Source organism: Lissotriton vulgaris, chromosome 5, assembly GCF_964263255.1.
Source record: "Lissotriton vulgaris chromosome 5, aLisVul1.2, whole genome shotgun sequence".
In the NCBI taxonomy this organism is placed as follows: domain Eukaryota; kingdom Metazoa; phylum Chordata; class Amphibia; order Caudata; family Salamandridae; genus Lissotriton; species Lissotriton vulgaris.
In genome coordinates, this window is record NC_141693.1 from 623,711,669 (window position 1) to 623,733,857 (window position 22,189).

The following is a 22,189-nucleotide window of genomic DNA, read 5'->3' on the forward strand; positions in this document are numbered from 1 at the left end:
AGAATAGCGCTCTCTTGATGTAAGGAGGCACCTTGAGCTTGGTTCTTTCTGGCCAAGAAGATTTTGTATATTCAGCAGCATTATCTCCTGATGTAAGGAAGCCCCTACTAATTATTTCTTTCTTGCTATTCAAGCTCATAACAACCTACCTCATGAACTCCAGATGTTTAGGAGATGAGGTATCTTGAGCACGCACCTTTTTTGCATATTTTTCATTTCCTTCCTTACACTGCCTATTGATTCAGTCTTTATTGTTTTTGGGCTATGAGCTATTTTTCGACATTGTCTCTACTGTATTATTTATAGAGCACTGCTTTCATTTGTTGGACAAAGCGGAAAAGGTGAACAAACCAAGTAGACGTTCATGAAGCGACCCTTGACCCCACCAGGTAGGTCGCTCCCCCTCCGCACAGCACCGCCTGTGAGTTCCAGCCCCTGCTGCCGCTGCTGAGGAAGTTTGAGGCCCTCCACCACCCTCAGGCTACCACCTTCACCTCATCCATGGTGGGCAGTGGTAGGCCGTAGGTTTGTTCATCTTCCGCTTTATTGTTTTATTTTATTGCCTGTATTTCATTGTTGTGTCTGTGACTGCTATTGTTCTGTCTTCCCCTGCTGCCTGTTCGTGGTCTATGCCCGTTTTCCTCCCTCTGTTCCCCTCACTGCCCGTGTCTCTCAGCCAAGTTTTCCCTTCCGTTCCCCTCGCTGACCCATGCCTCTCTGCCCGTTTTTGCCTTCTGGTTCTCAGCTGCCCCTGTATTCTTGTGCCCTTTTTGCCTTCTGCACCACTCGTTTTTTCCCCTATATTTCTGTACCCTCTTGCCTCTGTGACACTCATTTTTCCCATATTTGTGTGCCCATTTTGCCTTCTTTGCCACTCGGTTTTTCCCTGTATTTCTGTGCCCTCTTGCCGTCTGTGACGCTCATTTTTCCTGTATTTCTGTGCCCTTTTTTCTTTCTGTGCCACTCGTTTTTTCCCTGTATTTCTGTGCCCTCTTGTAGTCTGTGACACTCGTTTTTCCTGTATTTCTGTGCCCTTTTTGCCTTCTGTGCCACTCGTTTTTTCACTGTATTTCTGTGCCCTCTTGCCTTCTGTGACACTTGTTTTTCCTGTTTTTCTGTGTCCATTTTGCCTTCTGTGCCACTCGTTCTTCCCTGTATTTCTGTTCCCTCTTGCCTTCTGTGACACTCATTTTTCCTATATTTCTGTGCCCTTTTTGTCTTCTGTGACACTTGATTTTTCCCTGTATTTTTGTGCACTCTTGCCTCTGTGACACTCATTTTTCCCATATTTCTGTGCCCATTTTGCCTCCTGTGCCACTCGGTTTTTCCCTGTATTTCTGTGCCCTCTTGCCCTCTGTGACAATCATTTTTCCTGTATTTCTGTGCCCTTTGTTCCTTCTGTGCCATTCGTTTTTCCCTGTATTTCTGTGCCTCTTGCCTCTGTGACACTCGATTTTCCTGTATTTCTGTGCCCTTCTTGCCTTCTGTGCCACTCGTTTTTTCCCTGTATTTCTGTGCCCTCTTGTCTTCTGTGACACTCGTTTTTCCTGTATTTCTGTGCCCTTTTTGCCTTCTGTGCCACTCGTTTTTTCAGTGTATTTCTGTGCCCTCTTGCCTTCTGTGACACTCGTTTTTCCTGTTTTTCTGTGCCCTTTTTGCCCTCTGTTCCACTCATTTTTCCCTGTATTTCTGTGCCCTCTTGCCTCTGTGACACTCGTTTTTCCTGTATTTCTGTGCCCTTTTTGCCTTCCATGCCAATCATTTTTTTCCCTGTATTTCTGTGCCCTCTTTTCATTGGTGACACTCATTTTTCCCTGTATTTCTGTGGCCTCTTGCCTCTGTGACACTCGTCTTTCCTGTATTTCTGTGCCCCTTTTGCCTTCCATGCCACTCATTTTTTCCCCTGTATTTCTGTGCCCTCTTGCCTTCTGTGACACTCGTTTTCCCTCAATCGTATGCTCTTTCTGCCTCTGTGCCACTTGCTTTCCCTCATTTTTTGTGCCCTTTTGCCATCTGTCCCCTTCATCGTCCCTCACAGCCCCCACTGCTGCGTCCCCTGCGGCCCGCCCCTCACTGCCCACTGCCCATTTGCTGCCCCCACCTCCTGCTGCCTAGCTGCTCCTCCCTCCCCATATAGGCTGGCTGCTGCACGGTGAGGAGAGCGACCCTTAACCCCACCAGGTAGGTCGCTCCCCTTCCGCACAGCACAGCCTGTGTGTCCTTGCCCCAGCTGCCGCTGCTGAGGAAGTTTGAGGTCCTCCACCACCCGCAGGCTACCACCTGCACCTCATCCCTGGTGGCCAGTGGTAGGCCGTAGGGTTATTCATCTTCCGCTTTATTGTTTTATTGTATTGCCTGTATTTCATTGTTGTGTCTGTGGCTGCTGTTGTTCTGTCTTCCCCGCTGCCTGTTCGTGGTCCATGCCTGTTTTCCTCCATCTGTTCCCCTCGCTGTCCCTGTGTCTCTTAGCCTGGTTTTTCCTTCTGTACCCCTCGCTGCCCCATGTCTCTGCCCAGTTTTTCCTTCTGTACCCCTCGTTGCCCCCATGTCTCTCAGCCCAGTTTCCCTTCTGTTCCCCTCGCTGTCTCCCTGCCTCTCTGCCCGTTTTGCCTTCTGTTTCTCAGCTGCCCCTGCATGCTTGTGCCCCTTTTGCCTTCTGTGCCACTCATTTTTTCCCTGTATTTCTGTGCTTTCTTGCTATCTGTGACACTCGTTTTCCCTAATTTTTTGTGCCCTTTTGCCTTCTGTTCCCTTCATCATCCCGCACTCCCCCCGCACCCACGACGACGACCGTAGGCACTATGATGCCAACACTCTGCACGTTCTCAACTCCGGACGGACCCACACCTGCTTCATGGCCACCCCGTAATGCACAAACGGTCCCTTCACCTAACAAAACTGCAGCTACACCAGCCTCAGACCCAAAAAACCACCGGCCAAGAAAGACTAAAAACACCTCCGTTGCATAATACTGAACATCTGCTCCGCAAGCAAACACACCGTCGAGCACTGGGACCTGCTCAACACAACATCCCCGGACGTCGCCTTTCTGACAGAGACCTGGTTGAACGACTCCTCTGAAGCCCAGCATCGCCATAGCCATCCAAGACGGCTACAAGATCACCCGCAGAGACAGCACCAACGGAGTCAGAGGAGGAATCGCCATTGTCCACAAGAACAGCATCAGGGTCTCAACTAGCACCGACGATGCACTCAGCACCGCTGAACACATGCATTTCCAGATCCACACAGACCCTAACTCTACCATCAGAGACACCCTCATCTACCGACCCCCCGGACTCCGTCCCCAGTTCAGCGACTCCATCGCAGACTTCATCAGCACGCACGCCCTGACCTCCACCGACTACATCCTCCTCGGAGACCTGAACTTTCACCTTGAGAACAACGACAACAATTCCACAACCCTGATCAATAACCTCGCCAACCTTGGACTGAAGCAACTCGTCACAACGCCCACCCACTCTGCCAGCCACACGCTCGACTCCGTCTTCTCCTCAAGCCCGCACGTCTCCATCAGCCACACCACGGAACTCCTCTGGACGGACCACACTGCATCCACTTCGCCTTCCAGAAACCCACCACACACCACCACACCCAAAAGATTCCCAGCAGCTGCTGGAGCAAAATCAACGAAGACCAACTACAATCAAACCTCGCTCTCAGCCCTCCCACCGAACCCTCCAACAACGACGACGCTGCCCACAGCCTCAGACGCTGGATCGAGGACTGCACCAACAACCTCGCCCCGCTGAACAAACCTCCCACAGAGACATCTGCAAGAGGGCCAGCTGGTTCACCCCAGAACCCCTTGCCTCCAAGCAAGCATGCTGGAAACTTGAGAAGGAACGGCACAGTGATCAAACTACGGACAGCCACGCAGCACACAAGGACGCAATCCACAAACACCACCACCTCATCAGGGCAGCCAAGAGGACCTCCTTTAAAGACCGCCTCAACAACAACACACACAATAGCGAGGAGCTCTTCAACATCGTGAAGGAACTCTCCAACCCCGGCTCCAACACCAACGACATCCCGCCGTCGCAAGCCCTGTGCGACTCCCTTGCTACCTTCTTCCACTGCAAGATAGCAGACACCCACGACAGCTTCAACACCCAGACAGCCCCAACAGACAAGTACACAACAGACCCTCTGCACACAGTCGACCACGACCCCCTGCTAGCCTGGGCCAGCGTGAGCGTCGATGGCACCATCAAGACCATGAACACAATTCACTCCGGCTCTTCGTCAGACCCATTCCTGCACCACGTCTTCAACAAAGCAAGCAGCTCCATCACACCCCACCTGCACAACATCATCAATCTCTCCCTCGAGACCGCAACCTTCCCAGAGAGCTGGAAACACGCCGAGATCAACACCCTACTCAAAAAACCTAAGGCAGACCCAAGAGACCTCAAGAACTTCCGGCACATCTCTCTGCGCCATTTCCCCGACATGGTCATTGAGAAAAAAACGTCAACAGGCGGTTAACCCGATACCTCAAAGAAAACAGAATCCTGGACGCTTCCCAGTCAGGGTTCCACAGCAACCACAGCACCGATACTGCCCTCATCGCCGCCACCGACAACATCAGGACCCTGCTGGACAATGGTGAGACCGCAGCACTCATCCTCCTAGACCTCTCCGCTGCCTTCGACACAGCCCGCCACCCCACTATACGCCGCAGGGATCCAAGACAAGGCTCTGGAATGGACCACCTCCTTCCTCTCCGGCAGAACCCAGAAAGTTTGCCTCCCTCTATTCCATTCAAAAGCCTCCGAGATCATCTGGGGCATACCCCAGGGATCCTCCCACAGCCCGACACTGTTCAACATTTAGATGGCCCCGCTTGAACACATCGACCGACAGCGCGACCTCAACATAATCTCATACACCGACACTCAACTGATCCTCTCCCTTACCAAGGACCCCATCACCGCCAAAGCCAACCTCCATGAAGGAATGAAGACCGTCGCCGACTGGATGAAGATCAGCCGTCTGAAGCTGAACTCAGACAAGACGGAGGTCCTCATCCTCGGCTCCAACACTTCAGACTTGGACCACTCCTGGTGGTCGACGGCACTGGGGGCAGCCCCGACACCCACCGACCACGCACGCAACCTGGGAATCATCCTCGACTCAACGCTCTCAGTAACCAAGCAAGTCAACTCTGTCTCCTCCTGCTTCAACACCCCTCTCATGCTTCGCAAGATCTACAGGTGGATCCGGACAGATACAAGAAAGACAGTCACCCAGGCCCTTGTCAGCAGCAGACTCGACTACTGAAACCCCCTCTACGTGGGAGCCCCGACCAAGCTAATCAAACGACTACAACGCATCCAAAACGCCTTGGCACGACTGATCCTCGACGTACCACGACACGGCCACATCACCCCCCACTTGAGAAACCTGCACTGGCTCCCCGTCAACAAGAGGATATCCTTCAAGCTCCTCATCCACGCACAAAAAGCACTCCACAAGACTGGCTCAGCCTACCTCAACAGACGACTCTCCTTATACATCCCCAACTGCTAGCTACGCTACGCCGTCCCGCACATCCAAAGAACAACCACCAGCAGGAGATCCTTCTCTCACCTCGCCCCCAAGACATGTAACACACTCCCACTGAGCCTACGGCAGACCCAAGACCTGCTGACTTTCAGGAGGATACTCAAAACCTGGCTGTTCGATCAGTCGCACCCCACCTCCCCAGCGCCTTGAGATCCTCGCAGGTATGTAGTGCTCTTTACGAATGATTGATTGATTGATCGATTGATTGATTGATTGATTGATTGATGAAATGTATGTAATAGTTATTTGTGCTTGAGTTTCTGCTGCCAAAAAAGATTACAGAGTAGGTTAGTGACTATACTTTGTTCACAGGATTACCGGCGTCTCCAGTGACGAATCCTTGCTGCCCGGGTCGTGCCGAGGGATCCCATCCAGAACCTTGCTGTCCAGGACATGTTGAGAGACCCTCTTCATTTTCTTCTCCCCTTGTTTCCCCTCTTCCCCCTGCTCACTGGTCCTGCTTTTACATTGTTAGGCGGGCTAGTGGTAGTGGGACATTGGGACCTCTTATTCTGTCTCCTGTCGCTTGTCTCATGGAAACATCAGGTGAGCCTTGATACCTACTCACACAAGGATACACACAGTCACACAGCCACTCACATAATATGTGTAACAAATAGCATTACTCTTTAGTAGTACACTAAGTATGTGTATTTAAGTTTTGTAGTATCTTAGTATATATCTTTAATACTCAGAAACTTTTAGAAAACACTCACACTCATTAGATGATGTCATGAGGCACGTCACTGACCATGACATGAGTGATGCATTATGTGAGGCCATAAGCAGTGCATTGCGGGGACATGGGATATAGTTAGCTCATGTAACTATAACTGGTGAATTTTACTAGTTTGTACAAGTGAAATGTGAGCCTAAATATAACATCCCTGTAACTATTCTTTCTGTGAATTTCTAAGTTTTTTAACTCTATTTCCTAACTATAACATCCCTGAAACCTTTGTTTTTTCAGTGAATTTCTACTGTTTTTTAAATTCTATTTCCTACATCTAACCTTTAAAAATGATTGTGTAAGTTAGTGCAAGAGTACCTTTGTGGGTGTGTGACTGAGTGTGTTTGTGTCTCAATGGGTGTGTGACAGTGTGTGTATGTGTGTATGTCTGTGAGAGCTGGTCTGGGACTACCTGCATATGTGTCTCACTGGGTGTGTGAGTTGGTGCATTATTATCTGAATGAGTCTCTGACTGTTTGAGTAGATGTCTAAGTAGGTGCATGAGTGTCTGAGAGGGTCAGTGACTGAGTGCATTAGTTTCTGTGTGGATTTGACATTTGAGAAAGACCTGTAACAGGCCATGTGTAGCTTGCAGCAAGAGTACATAGACGTGGTCTACACTAGTAGCCATCACATATATTTGAAGGACTATTTCTGTACATGGTTGAGAAGGTTATGTCAGTACTCCCCTACATATCTAAGAGAGTACAGGAGTACATCTTTGTCAATGCCATGAGATGTTTAAGTAAATGTGCTGGTATGTTATTGGCTACTTTAATATCTATATGGATGCCTAAATGAGTATGTAAGTGGCTGCACAAATACGTCGGTGCCTGTGTTAAGCATTAGAGAGCTGTGTAGGTATCACTGCAACTACCTTTGAGTCTGCTGCATGCATAATTAATTTCTGGTGAGTGACTGAATACTTAAGTGTTACTGTGGCTGTCTGTGTACCTGAAGGAGAGGCTCTAAGCTTTTGTGAACATCTATGTCAATTGTTTTAGGGATGGCATACTCTATGTAGTGCTCGTCATAGAGGCTGGCAAGTGCACAACTAACTGATTCAATTCAAAAGAACACCTGTCAATACCTTAAGTTCAAAACAGCATCCTGTATGGCATACCTACAGCACATCTTAGAAGTGTGTTAATGTGCACTAAAGTGTGGGTATGACATTTCAGAAAGACCTATCACCTGCCAACTGAAGCTTGCATTGAGATTGCACAGACAGGGTCTGCACTAGTATCCATCACCCATATTTGGAGGACTATTTCTGTACATGGTTGACAAGGTTGTGTGTTGTGTCAGTATGTGGTCACCTAGTTATACAGAACAGTGAGTCAGGATTAGTTATATAGGGGACTTTAATGGTCAGTCCAAAAGAAATACGTAGGAATGAGGCAAAAGTCCAGTAAAGAAAATAAAACAGCTGAACTGGAGGACTCCTTGTCCTCTGTCTCAGTCTCTATGCCTTTGGGGTTAGTCTCTCCCTCCCGTTCTCTTGTCAGGATACGTCTCCATGTTCTCTTCTTCCAGTCCATCTGGATGCAGGGAGAGGGGTCAGTGGGCAGGAGCCTTGGAGGAAAAGACAGACAGGAATCAGGTATAAAGGGGTTGAGGCAGTCAGTTTACTACCACTGTCATCTGGGGGCAGGGTTGTGTGGGGTTTAAAAGGGATAAGTGGAAAGAACGCTGGCCTCAGTTCACATGGATAGACTGGTGCCATTCAACTCCCCAACCTCTACCAACCCATGGTAAAATAGTTGAATAAAGGCGCTTGTCTGTGGTACGGCCCTCCTGGGTCATGGCTCGGGGAGTCTCACAGCCCTCCTCCTCTTTGGGTCGGCTGGACTCTTGGACCTTGCCTCTAGGAGGTTCTTTGGTCTGGGCTTCTCCTTCCTGCTCTCCTTCTCCTGGTGCTTCTCGCTCGCTCTGCGGTTCCAGCTCTTCTGGATTCTTTCTCCCAAACATGACCTGCTCCGTGGCGTCCTCTTCTCCTCCTCCTATCCCCTTCTCTTGCTGTGTCAGAGTTCCCCTGCAAACCGAGGCTGGACAGCTGACCTCCTTTTCCTGATGCCCGATCACAGGCACCATGTTGGATTTCCCGGCAGCGAGTGGCGCCGGGTTACACTGCCTTCCTTCCAGGCAAGGGATTTGGGCCATGTATTTGTCGAATACCGAGACAAAAAGTCCACATTCCCTTGATTTCACCCGGGAGCATGGAGGGACTGAAAAGAAAAAGTCTGTAAGGACAGGAACCAGCAGAGTATCTCAGGGTTTGTTTCTTTGTGGGTAGTGAGCCATGTGAGAGGTGCATGTTCAGTGATTAGAAAGAAAGTGCTTCCCAGTAATGAATCCTGTAGGGCTTCCATAGCCCACTTAATGGCTAAGCATTCCTTCTCCATTGTTGCGTACTGGGTTTCTCAGGGGAACAACTTACGGCTGAGGTAAAGGATACGTTGTAAATCCCCCTGCTGGTCAGGTTGTGATAGGATAGCCCCTAGGCCACGGTCAGAAGCATCCATTTGCAGGACAAATGGTTTCTTGAATTCGGGACTCATTAGGACAGGGTGCTGACATAGTACGGACTTCAAGGACTGGAAGCTTTGTACCTGGTTAGTACTTCACTCTACCTGGTTGTTGGGGTATTGGTGGAATAACAAGTCTGTGAGAGGGCATACTATGGCACAAAGTCTGGGATAAAATGCCTATAATAGCCTACCAGGCCAAGGAATGCTCGTATATCCTTTTTGGTAGTCGGTCTCGGTATGTTTTGTATGGCTTCTACCTTGGTGTATTGAGGTTGTAATGTCCCTGTTTGAATAGAATATCCTAAATACTCAATGCGGTCAATCCCCAGAGTGGTCTTCTTGGGGTTGAGCGTAAGTACAGCTTGGTGGAGAGAGGAGAAGATACATTGTAGGTATTGTACGTGTGTCTCCCAATCAGGGCTGTATACCACAATATCATCCAGATAGGTCATGGCGTATGTTTGATGAGCTTGTAAAATGACATCCATTAGCCTCTAGAATGTCACGTGGGCTCAGTGTAAACCAAAGGGCACAACCTTAAATTGATACAGGCCAGAGGGAGTGGAAAAGGCTGTTTTCTCTTTGGCGGCTGGATTGAGAGGTATCTGCCAGTACCCCTTTGACAAGTTGATGGTAGACATTACACAAGCCCCTCCCGATCTTTCTACGAGCTCATCAACTCTCGGCATGGGATAGATGTCGAACTTGGAGTGGACGTTCAGTTGCCGGAAGTCGATGCAAAAGTGGAGGCTTCCGTCAGGTTTGGGTACTAACACCACCGGGGAACACCAGTTGCTCTGCAAGGGTTCTATGACATCCACCCACAACGTTGCATCCACCTCATGCTCTACTGCCTGGCATCTGGCCGCTGGATTGAATTATGGCCTTAGTTTCATAAAATTCCCTGCTTCTGTTTTTATGTTGTGTTACTAGGGAGGTTCTTCCCGGGTGGCTGGAACTGAGCCTCGGAAAACAGTCTAACAGGGAGTAGAGCTGTTCTCTCTGTTACTGGCCATTCCAATGTTGTTAAACCGTAAGACTGGATGGGTATCTCCATGGACTTTGAACAGGTAATATTATTAAACAGACATAACAACGTCTTTGCTCCAAGGGGGGGTTAATCCCACCTTTTCAATAGGTTGATATGGTACACGTGCTCCTTCGGCCCTGTTCTGGGAACCGCAACACTATAGGTAACAGGGTTACCTGCCCCACCACTGTATACTTGCGAGGTTGCCAGTAGCTTGTTGTCCGAGGAGGGCAAGAGTATGAGAACTTTGTCTTCCACTGTTAACTTTCTTATTTGGGTTCCTTTGTCGTAATACAACTTCTGTTTTTGCTGGGCCTTCTCCATGATTCGAAGGACCTCCTCCCACAGAGTAGCGAGGGTTGTTTTGAAGGCGGCAGAGTACGCTAATAACAGTTTCCCCTCATCTTGCTCCTCCGCCCACTGCTCGGCTGCCATATCTAAAAAGGTGTGAGGTCTATCCCCAAACACTAGCTCAATCGGGCTGAACCCTGTGGATTTCTGCTCATGCGTTTGTATAGCGAGCAACACCAGAGGGAGCTTTTGGTCCAAGTCTTTCCCCGTGTCAAAGATACACTTTCTCAATATGGTCTTTATAGTCCGGGTATAGCGTTCCATCAAACCGTCTGTCTGGGGGTGGTGTGCCGCCATTCGGGTGTCCCTTGTTCGGTCAGGATTTGCGACGGAAATACGACCCTTGAGAAGAATGAGACAAGGGCTTGAGCAACTGACAGGGTGGTCATGCTTGTCAGGGGTATTGCTTAAGGGTATCGCATGGCATAATCCACCAAAACCAGGATATATTGGTGGCCCCTAGCTGAGGGAATAAGGGGCCCATCAGGTCCAATCCTACTAGTTTGAAAGGGATGTCTTTAATAGGCAAAGGTCGTAACAGGGCTTTCTTGTCTGTTGAGGGGTTGACCAATTGGCACCTGGGGCATGAGGCACAGAACCGGGCCACTTCCTCATACTCCCCAGGCCAATAGAACTTCTTCAGTAAGTACCAAAGTGTATGTTTCTAGCCGTAGTGTCCTCTCCCAGCCTAACCATGGGCAATGTGTAATGCTTGATCTCTGAATGCTAGGGGAACGAGTAACTGCTCCTTCTCTACATCATCCCCACAATTCCTATAGAGAAGCCCTTTCTTAACACAAAAGTATGGGCCTACCTTATGGGGCTCTTCTTTGCAGGCTTGGTTCTGTGCATGCGCCAGGGTGCTGTCTTCCCATTGAGCCGTCCTAAAACTCCAGACCGGTCACTCTCTCTCTTCTAAGGAAGAAAGAAGGCAAGTGACAGGGGAAGACTAAGCGGTTGAGTATGCAATGCACCCCTTCTTTTGTTTGACCTGGTCTGTGGGGTTTTGGTTGCCTTTCGGGGTATCTCAGAGGTGAAGAAGGGAGCCTCCTGCAACAATTCGGTCACTTACTTTTCATTAAATACGCTTGCTAAATATTTGTTGAATCGGGGTAGGTTTGTTCCGAGGAGAACCTTCTCTTAGAGGGCCAGTGCCACCCCCAATCTACGTATTTTTGGGTCCCCATCTATCTCCAACAACACATATGGCTGATAAGAATCAGTTCCCTGGTACCACCGTGTGGTGACACACGGTATCCATTAGGGCGTCTATGGTTTGACCATTAAGATGGATGGTCTTCCGATAACGTGACTGGGTACCCCCTGTGGCAAGCACCCTATCCCGGGTGAGTCCGACCTCCATGGGCTCCACTCCCTCCCTCTTGACCGGGCCATTTCTAGCAATGTGACCCCACTCTAGACATTTAAAACACGGAGGAACTGCCGGGGTAAGGAAAGGGTGTATAGGTGGTCCTGTTAACCCTTTTCCCAATCCAGTAATCCTGTTCTTATTCTGCCTAGGGAAAGTCCTCTGGGGTGTCAGGGCTGGGGTTCTTACAGGCTGGGACTGAAGTTGGGAGACCTATGATAGGCACTGGCTAGTTCCACAGCTGTTTGTACAGTCAGATGAGGGTGTTGTTTTAGCCAAGCACGAGTGTCAAGGTAAGGGCCTGCAGGTTCTGCTCTAAGTACACATTCTCTGTGATTTCTTCCACAGGGGAGTTCCTGGGTTGTAACCATCTTTCTCCCAGATCTCTGATAAGGAAGTACAGTGCCCTGGGGTTGTCGCCAGCCTTCCACTTTTCCTTACGGCACCTTGCCCTGTAGGACTCAGGATCAAACCCCAACATCTCAAGAACGGTCTTCTTAATCTAAGGGTAGGGTGTAAGGCCAGAGAGGTTCACGGTTTGATAGGTGGCATGGAGTTCACCGGACAGAAGGGGAGCTACATACTGGTCCCATCACTCAGGAGGCTCAAGCGGCTGTGGTGGCTACCTTCTCGAAGTTGATAAAAAAATGATCTGGCCGAAGACGGCTGTAATGCCAGAAACCGGTCCCCGGGAGCTTGTTTCCTTCCCAGTGTAAGAATTGGCTTTTGTAGTTTGGTTTGCCCTGTTCCCATCATGCACTGGGACAGGAACAGACTAATTTGCATACAGCCAGGTTCTGAAACTGGGATGGTGCAGTGAGCTAAAAAACGGTGTTGGATCTAGCCCTGATCTCTTGACTGGGTGAGAGCCTTCTGCTTAATTCAGAGACTCTGTCCCTCACCACCCCTTGTTGTAAATATTTTTGTCCACCCTAAGCGTGGAAGGGTTTTCTCAGATGTGAGACCCTTGCTCATTGCACCATCAGGATTCAAGGAAACCGGGCCGAAGACGGCTGTAATGCCAGAAACCGGTCCCCGGAAGCTTGTTTCCTTCCCAGTGTGAGAATTGGCTTTTGTAGTTTGGTTTGCCCTGTTCCCATCATGCACTGGGACAGGAACGGACTAATTTGCATACAGCCAGGTTCTGAAACTGGGATGGTGCAGTGAGCTAAAAAACGGTGTTGGATCTAGCCCTGATCTCTTGACTGGGTGAGAGCTTTCTGCTTAATTCAGAGACTCTGTCCCTCACCACCCCTTGTTGTAAATATTTTTGTCCACCCTAAGCGTGGAAGGGTATTCTCAGATGTGAGACCCTTGCTCATTGCACCATCAGGATTCAAGCAAACCGGGCCGAAGACGGCTGTAATGCCAGAAACCGGTCCCGGGAGCTTGTTTCCTTCCCAGTGTAAGAATTGGCTTTTGTAGTTTGGTTTGCCCTGTTCCCATCATGCACTGGGACAGGAACAGACTAATTTGCATACAGCCAGGTTATGAAACTGGGATGGTGCAGTGAGCTAAAAAACGGTGTTGGATCTAGCCCTGATCTCTTGACTGGGTGAGAGCTTTCTGCTTAATTCAGAGACTCTGTCCCTCACCACCCCTTGTTGTAAAAAAATGATCTGGGTCCTCTCCCTCCGGATACTTCTGCAGTACTGAACTGAGAATGTTAGGGTGGACCCAGGATGTGGTTATAGCTTCAGTAAGGCATAAAATGGTGGTATCTTGGATTTGCAGATTGGTGGTTAGAAGAGCTGCCTGCTCTTTTAGGGTGGTTTGGAAAGCCTTCCTCTCTTTTTGTGCCACCTGGTTTTGGCGTTCAATAACTAGCTGCAGGTGCCACTGACCTTGGGCTAACTGGGTGACCATTGCTTCCATGGTGATACGTTGGGTCATGGTAGTCTTGAATGACAGGATCCCACTTCTGACATCACTGTGGTCACCTAGTTATACAGAACAGTGAGTCAGGAGTAGTTATATAGGGGGCTTTAATGGTCAGTCCAAAAGAAACACGTAGTAATGAGGCAAAAGCCCAGTAAAGAAAATTAAACAGATAAACTGGAGGACTCCTTCTCATTTGTCTCAGTCTCTATACTCTTGGGGTCAGTCAGTCTCTCTTGTTGGGAGACGTCTTCATGTTCTCTTCTTCCAGTCCCACTGGATGCAGGAAGAGGGGTCAGTGGGCCGGACCCTCGGAGGAAAAGACAGACTGGAATCGGGTATACAGGGGTAGAGGCAGTCAGTTTACCACCATCGTCACCTGGGGGCCAGGTTGTGTGGGGTTTAAAGGGAATAAATGGAGAGCACACGGGCCTCGGTGCACATGCATAGACTGGTGCCCTTCACCGCCCCAACCTCCACCAACCCATGGTAAAATAGTTGAATAAAGGTGCTTGCCTGTGGCCACGGCCTTCCTGGGACGTGGCAGGGGGAGTCTAACCGCCCTCCTCCTCTTTGGGTCGGCAGGACTCATGAACCTTGCCTCTAGGCAGTTCTTCAGTCTGGGAGTCTCCTTCCTGCTCTCCTTTTCCTGGTGCTTCTCGCTCACTCCGCAGTTCCACCTCCTCAGTGTGCTCTCTCCCAAACGTGACCGGCTCTGTGGCATCCTCTTCTTTTCCTCCTCTTGCTGTGTCAGCATTCCCCTGCACAACGGGGCTGGACCGCTGACCTCCTTTTCCTGGTGCCTGATCGCGAGTGCCATGTTGGATTTCCCGGCTGCAAGAGACACCGAGTTACACAGTACTAACCTACATCTCTGAGAGAGTGTAGCAGTACACCTCTAAGAGTGCCATGTGATGTTTAAGTAAAGGGGGTGGTATGTAACTGCCTGTTATAATTCCTCTTTGGCTGTGTAAATATGTATGTAAGTGGATGCACAAATACTTTAGTGCACGTGTTTGGCAATAGAGAGCTATGCAGTTATCACTGCATCAACATTTGAGTCTGCTACATGCATAAATAGTTTTTGGTGAGTGACTGAATGTATAAGTGCTTCTGTAGCTGTCTTTGTAACTGAAAGGCAGGCTCTATGCTTTTGTGAATATGCATATCATTTCTTTTAGGGATGGCCTTCTCTATTTAGTACTTAGAGAAGAGGCCTGCAAGTGCACAGGTAACTTATTCACTGCAAAATGACATCTCTTAATCTCTTAAGCACACACATCATCCTTTATTGCAAACTTACAGCATGTATTATGTGCACTAAAACGTGGGTTGGATACTTGAGAAAGACTTATAACATGCCAAGTGAAGCTTGTAGTAAGAATACACAGACAGAGTCTACACTTGTAGCCATCATCCGTGATTCACAAACTATTTCTCTGCATGGTTCAAAAAGTTGTGTCAGTACTTTCCTACATTTATAAGTGAATATAGCAGTACACTTGTGTGAGTCTCATAACATGTTCAAGTAAATGTGCTGGTATGAGACTGTGTGTTTTATTAGCTCTAAGGCTGTGTAAATGTATATGTAATTGGCTTCAGAAAAACTTCAGTGCCTCTGTAAGGGAAAAGAGAGCTATGAACGTGTGACTGCAAATAACTTGGAGTCTGCTGCAGGCATAAGTACTTTCTAATAAGTGACTGAATGTATATGTGTTTCTGTAGCTGTTTTATTAGATTGCAGAGAGGGTCTATGTTTTTGTGAATATGTTTATCAGATAGTTTTAGGGTGCATACTGTATTTAGTACTTCGCATAGGGGCGTACAAGTGCTCAAGTAACTGATTCAACTCAAAAGGACATCTGTCAATCTCTTAAGCACAAAACAGCAGCCATAATGGCATACATACAGCATATTTTAGTAGTGTGTTATGTGCAAATAAACGTGGGTTTAACACTTCAGAAACACCTATAACATGCCAAGTGAAGCTTACAGTGACAGTGCACAGACAGGGACTGCAGTAATAGCCATCATCGATTTTGAAATACTATTCCTTGCCTACAAATCTGAGAGAGCATAGAAGTACGCCTCTATCAGTACCATGAGATGTTTAGATAAATGTGCTGGTATGTAACTGTTTACTATAATACCTACATGGCTGTCCAAATGTGTTTGTAAGTGGCTGTAGAAATACTTCAGTGCCTGTGTTAGGCTAGACGGATATATGTAAGAGTAACTGCAAATACCTCTGAGTCTGCTGTATGCTTTAATAGTTTCTGGTGAGTGACTGAACCCATACATGCTTCTGTAGCTGTCTCAATAACTGAAACAGAGGCTTTATGTTTTTTAACATGTATGTCAGTTTCTTTAGAGATGGCATACTCTATGTATTACTTGTCCCAGGGGCATGGAAGTACACAAGTAACTTAGTGAAATGAAAAGAACATAGCTCATCTTTTAAGCACAAACCAGTATGCTTTATAGCACACCTATAGAATCTCTCACATATGACTTGTGTATACTGAAACTTGGATTTCAGACTTGGCAACTAGCTTTTACATAGCACATCAAGCTACAAGTGAAAGAGTATACACAGGACCTGTACTACCAAGCATCATCCATGTTTTTCTCAACATGAATGAGAAGGTTGTGCCAGTATTTGCCAACATATCTGAAAAATTGTAGGAGTACACCTGCAGCAGTGCCATGAGACATTTAAGTAAATGTACCGGTATTTGATTAGGTATTTTAGCATCTCTCTGAATCTCTAAATATCTATGTAAGTAGCTATAAAAAAAACACCTCAGTGCCTGTGTTATGGAAAAGAGAGCAATATAGATGTGACTACATCTATGTTTAAAACTGCTGAATGCACAAGTACTTTCTGGGTAAGTGATTGAATGTATATGCGTTTCTGTAGCTGTCTGACAAAGCAGTGTAACAGAATTACAACACCCATATTTAAAAGAAAAAACACTCTTTGAGAACAGCACATCAAATATACACATTTAAATATTTCCATATCTTCTAATGCCATGCTAACTAAAAGTTTAACACTTAATCTACATTTTTATTCAGCTACTAATTACACCATGTAGTAAGTAGCAAATGTACAACATACCAATTCAAAGCAACATATTGTGAACCAACTTCTCACACACTAAATCAGACAAACTGTCACATTCTCATACACTCACAAAGTGTCTTACTCACCTGCTATTAAACATAGAATGCAACTCCCAAAACAAACCACTCATACATTACCTCATATAGTTCCAATACATTCTCAAAAATATTTCATACTCTTATAACATTCTCACATACACATATACTTGTTAGATCATCTTTTTTTCCAAATTAAATGTAATTGACATACCTGAAAAATGAGTGCACTGATCAAATATATTTTTTCTGTCTTATCAGATGGATAAAAAAATTCAGGAAATGTAAAAACTAAGCATAAGAAAGGCATGCCACTCTCACGCAAAGCAACCCTTAATGACAGCATTTCCAATTGTGCACCCTCTAATAGTGCGGATGACAGCAAATAAAAATATATCCTTATTTTTTTATTTTGTCACTCCATTCTTGAAAGGTTAGTATATTTTAACCCTTTCATGCACTTTTATGAAGAAGCCCAATATGTGTGGATGTTCTGCACACTTCTAACATTGGGCTATACTTGGGCTACATTTGGGTGATATTTGTGCTATATTTAGGTACTTTTCTCTCTGGTGGCTATCTTGGTAGACTTATTTGTTATAAAGGTCCCTATTCTCCTCATTTACGGTAGTGTCCTCAGTAGAAAATGCTTTCAGTTCTACACTTCGATTACATTACAATGGTGGTCACATATGCCACACTTTTGGCATAAATGCAGAATGTTAGCACTCTAGTTGCTCATCAGAACACTGAATTAACTGCTGATCACCAGGGAGTTAACTGACACGCTGCTGCTGATGTTGAAAGTGCATTTATGCAGCCTACATGTCAGAATGTTTTAATGAAATAGAAGAGGAAGACATGTGAGAACTCACTTAAAAACGTGTCCTCGTTTTTCGTTTTACAGCACTAACCAGAATTTCTATGACAAAATGAAACCCCTCCTTTTGTTCCTTTCTAAATTAAATGTTTTAGGTTTTATCAGTTTTATTCAATCAAGATGGCATCAAGTGTGCAATATGTTTGTCATAAGTAAGACTGTTAGTGGTCTAGTTGTTCTTTAGAACACTCTGGGAGGCTGCAGTAGAACACAAGGGAATCAACTGACAAGCTGCTCCTGTTGAAGTACGAAAAATAGCAACAGTGTCTCAACTGGTATTATTGAAGAAAAGGCAAATCTACATGTATGTACAAAACATTACATGAAGGAAGAAGGGAGACTCATGTTATTTGGTTTTGGAAGTGATCATGGCATCAAATATTTGGTTATGGCAATTCATACAATACAGTTATATCAGCACTGCGAGCATAAATTGCAAAGGCAACCCAAAAAGACAATAGGTGCACGTTGTGCTTGTTACAAGAAAAGTGACGGCGCAAGTGACATGTGGTGAAGAAAAGCGAAAGGTGCAAGGTGACAAAGTTAAGAAGGATATATACTGAATTTTGGTTCAGCTTTAAAAGTTTGAGGCATTGATTTGTTTTTTTCAATGTAATGTAATGTAATGTTGTCTTGTAAAGCGCATGTATCACCCCGCCATGGGGTATCTCAGCGCTGTAGACCGCTGGGGAACCCATCCTGGCTTTCCCTGTGAGATGGTCCCTGCTGGATATCTCCAAGGTGAAACCAGGCATCCCCAGCGTATGTGGGGGGCCGTTGTGGAGATAAGGCAAGCTAATGCCCAGAGTTGCCGAGTGTGATCCCTGGTTAGAGTAGGCACCGAGGCGAGAATTATCAAGTCTGCTGACCCTGGTCCACGACCTTGCCGCGTCGGGAATTGAACCCTGATTTTGGGCCGTCCTCTGCTTCCGGGTCTGCCGCCTCTAACCAGTGAGCCACACCACTCCACTTATTCAAGATATTTCAGTGAACCATAGAGATATGTGCGCCACAAATTTCGCTGGAAGTTGGTTGACGGTGTTTCAATCCTATCGAGTCAGGATCATCTTCAGGACCGGGTTGCCGATTGACGGGTGCTGTATGGGGGATGAAAGGGGAGACATCAGGATGGGGGAGGGTGGGTGGTGTGGGGTAAAGGAGGGCAAAGGACAGTGGATGGTAGTCTAATTCAGTGCATGTAATGCATAAAAAACTGGGATTTCAGGGAGGGCAGAAGGCTGTGCGCCTGTGAAACAGCGCGAAAAGCAGAAGCGACTATGAAACTGCGGGTAGTGTCGGAGACAGGGCGTGAAGAGATGCGGCTCCTTAACCGGAGGTCTAACTGAGAAGAAACCGAAAGAGCGGAGCTGGAATGGGAGTCTGATGGCCGTGCAGTTGAGGCTTGGCACATGGCAGTTGGAAAAGGGGCTGCGCGTCTAAAACTGCGGGTAGCGTCAGTGAGGGAAAGGCAAGGCATGTGTCTGGGAGAAACCGGGTTGTGAGGAAGGGCGGAAAAGCTGACCGGGGGGCATTGTTGGGCGGCAGGGAGCAAAGAAGGAGGGAACTCACCTGTCTGTTAGTTGGAGCGAGTGAGCGGTGAGCAGGCAGAGTGGTAGGAACCCCGAACCACTGGAAGGCGAATCCGCGAGGGGATTTCAGCTATCTGTGAACCAATGGTCAAGATTAGCTGAGGAGGAAATCAAGAGAAGAAGGGGATCAACGGAGGTGCTGGCAAGGAGAACCTACCCAAGGAAGAAAATATTTGGGCGGCGAAGAGTGAAGCGAGCCGTGGTGTGCGTGGCGATCAGTGCCAAGCACTGTGCCGCGCGGAATTCGAAATCTGTGGGAGGAATGAGCGGAGGTTAGGGGATGCAGGAGGGTGATATGGTACAAGTTCGAGTTGTGGAAAACTGCGGGGCAGATCACCAATTGTGTTGAATGAGGAAGAAATCCAGAGCCTGCGGGATGTGCAGGCATCAGTCCCGGGCCGCCACGTTCATGTGCGGTGATGTTCAAGTGATTAGAGCGATAGTGAAACCACCTGGGTCAAGTAGGAGATGCACTTCCGGGTCCAGGTGTCACTGAGTCACGTGGCAGGGGCCACTGTGGTCAATGATGAGTGTGGGAGGGGCATCAGAGCTGACGCGTGCATGACAGCGGGGTAGACGAGAGGGACGCGCAGTGGAGGGAGGGGAGGAAGGGGGCGGAGACAAACGGAGGGGAAAAACTTTAATGGCACACACAATCTGTGTGTCAGCATGGATGAAACACAATGTTGCTTGGTGATAAAATCCTAACTAGATGGAGGGGAGAAAAAACATTTTGCTGGCACAAAAAACCTGTATGACAAAGATTGCAAGCGAAACAAGTTTTACATGAAATACAATTAAGCAAAGTGTGAACATGTATGACAAAGATTGCAAGCAAAACAAGTTTTACATGAAATACAACCAAGCAAAGTGTGGATATAGCTTGCATCAAGGGATTCACAATTAAACAAATATTACATTTCAAAATGGTGCGGGCATTGTCTGCATAAAGGGTTTGCAGAATAGACAGGTATATTTTACAATCTATATTGTTCAAACGTGATATCTTCAAACAGTGGCAAAGCTAGTTACACGTATTGGAGTAGAGCCAAAGGATGTGCTAAATGGAGAGCAATCCCTAGGACGATTGCAACAAGTGTGTGGTGCAATAGGGAGAGCACGGGGGAATCAAGTTGTAGCAGGGACACTAGGTAACTGTCTTGTGGAGGGGCATGGGTAATCTTATGAAGGGGGTGAGAACACGACATGTGTTGGTTGCTGTCAAGGAGTGTGGAGGCTCACACTTGCACAGTACTGTTCCATTCGTCAATAGTGTTGAGTCCTTGGTCGACTGAGTTACAGCCAGCAATCCATTTGCATTTACTTCTGTTTAGGAGTGTCTGGAGATTGCCACCCCTGATGGGGAGCAGTGGTTGGTCAATGACCTGCCAGGCAATGTCTAGTTTGATATGTTTTTTTTCAAGGTAACGCGAGACCAACGTGGCTGTTGACACTTTGCAATGAATTCTGATTTTGTGCTGTATTACACGTTGTTTCACCATTTGGGTTGTTTGGCCGATGTTGATGAGGTCCCAGTGGCATCGGATTGCGTAGATGACATTCTGTGAACAGCAATTGGTGAAGGTTTTGAGAGGGTAGGATTTGCTGTTGACAATGAAATCTTTGGTGTCACAAGTGAGGTCGCACATGATGCAAGACTGGCATGGGTAGTATCCTATTGGTGGAGGTAGACCCCTAGCAGCAGTGATGTAATGCTGTTGGGTAGGTTTCATTGGCCAAGTGATGGCGTGGACAAGAGGATTGGACAGGTTGTCCCCTCGTTGTTCGGAGAAAAGTGGCGGTTCTGTGAATGATTGCTGGGATCTCAAAATGGGTCAATTATGTGTAATGATTTTCTTGATTTGGTTGCTGCAGGGGCTGAATTTGGTAACCAAGAGGATTCTGGTATTGACTCGTTTGGCTTGTGGTGTAAGTAGAACTTCTCGGTGGCAATACCATGCTCTTTTGCGGGCCCTTGAGAACAGGTGTGGGGGGTAACGTCTGGTGATCAATTCGTCTCGGAGAATGTCTGATTCACGAAGGTAATCTTTACTCCATTTACAATTTCTGTGGATTCGCAAGAACTGGCCATATGGTAGGCCGTCCTGAGACCGCGTGGGTGGTAGCTGGAGTAGTGCAACAAGGTATTCCGTTCAGTGGGTTTCCGATACAGCGATGAAGTACAAAAGGAAGATATTTGAGATCTAAAAAAAAATGGATCCTAATTTTTCTTTCTACAGAACTAATCATAATGTCCAGGACAAAATGAACCCCCTTGGTGTGTTTCTTTTTAAATTAAATGTATAAAGCTTTACCAGTCGGATTCAATAAAGATGGCTTCAAGTGTGCCATACTTTTGTCACTTGGAAAATTATCACATGCAATTCAGCCTACTGCATTACGGTGGTAATTTAGGACAGGACATAAGGGCAAGATGCTGCCTACTGCCTACTCTAGCATAAGCTACCCATGACTTAATAGTGATAATTCCTAGAATAATGGGGGCAGCAATGACAGTATTGTGTTAGCTCCAAATTATATGGGTCATACCCTGTAGATTGCCAAAGCCCTTGTTACTTTTCTATCGCTCAAGTTATACCCCTTTACTCTTCAATTTTATGAAAATGTTAAAATATCTATTTTCTGAGTTTAATTTCAGGTTTTCCCGCTCTCTCTTTGAGATCAGATTTTAGTTTTAATTGAGCAGTGTCTTCTCGTGGAGATATGAACTTTAGAGATCATTTTTAGTAATTCCTTGTTGTCTGATCCTTAGGAGTCAAAACATATCATTGGAGAATGGTCAAAAGAGCTACATAGCTGCTGCACAGCTTTTAATATTACCAAGATACATTTCTGACATAGTATCTCTGTTTCCTCTTAGTTTCGTGTCCTGGTCTACTACAGATGAGTCACCAAGCTCTTCCTGTATTTGTTTTAGAACCTTAGGTAACACAGCTTTAGAGGAATGAATGAATGGGTTCCTACAAACCATTGACAAATATAAACAAAAATAAACATGTCTATCAATGCAGTAGCTTTAGTTTTTCCCAACCTTGTCTCCAAAAGTCTGCTGCTAT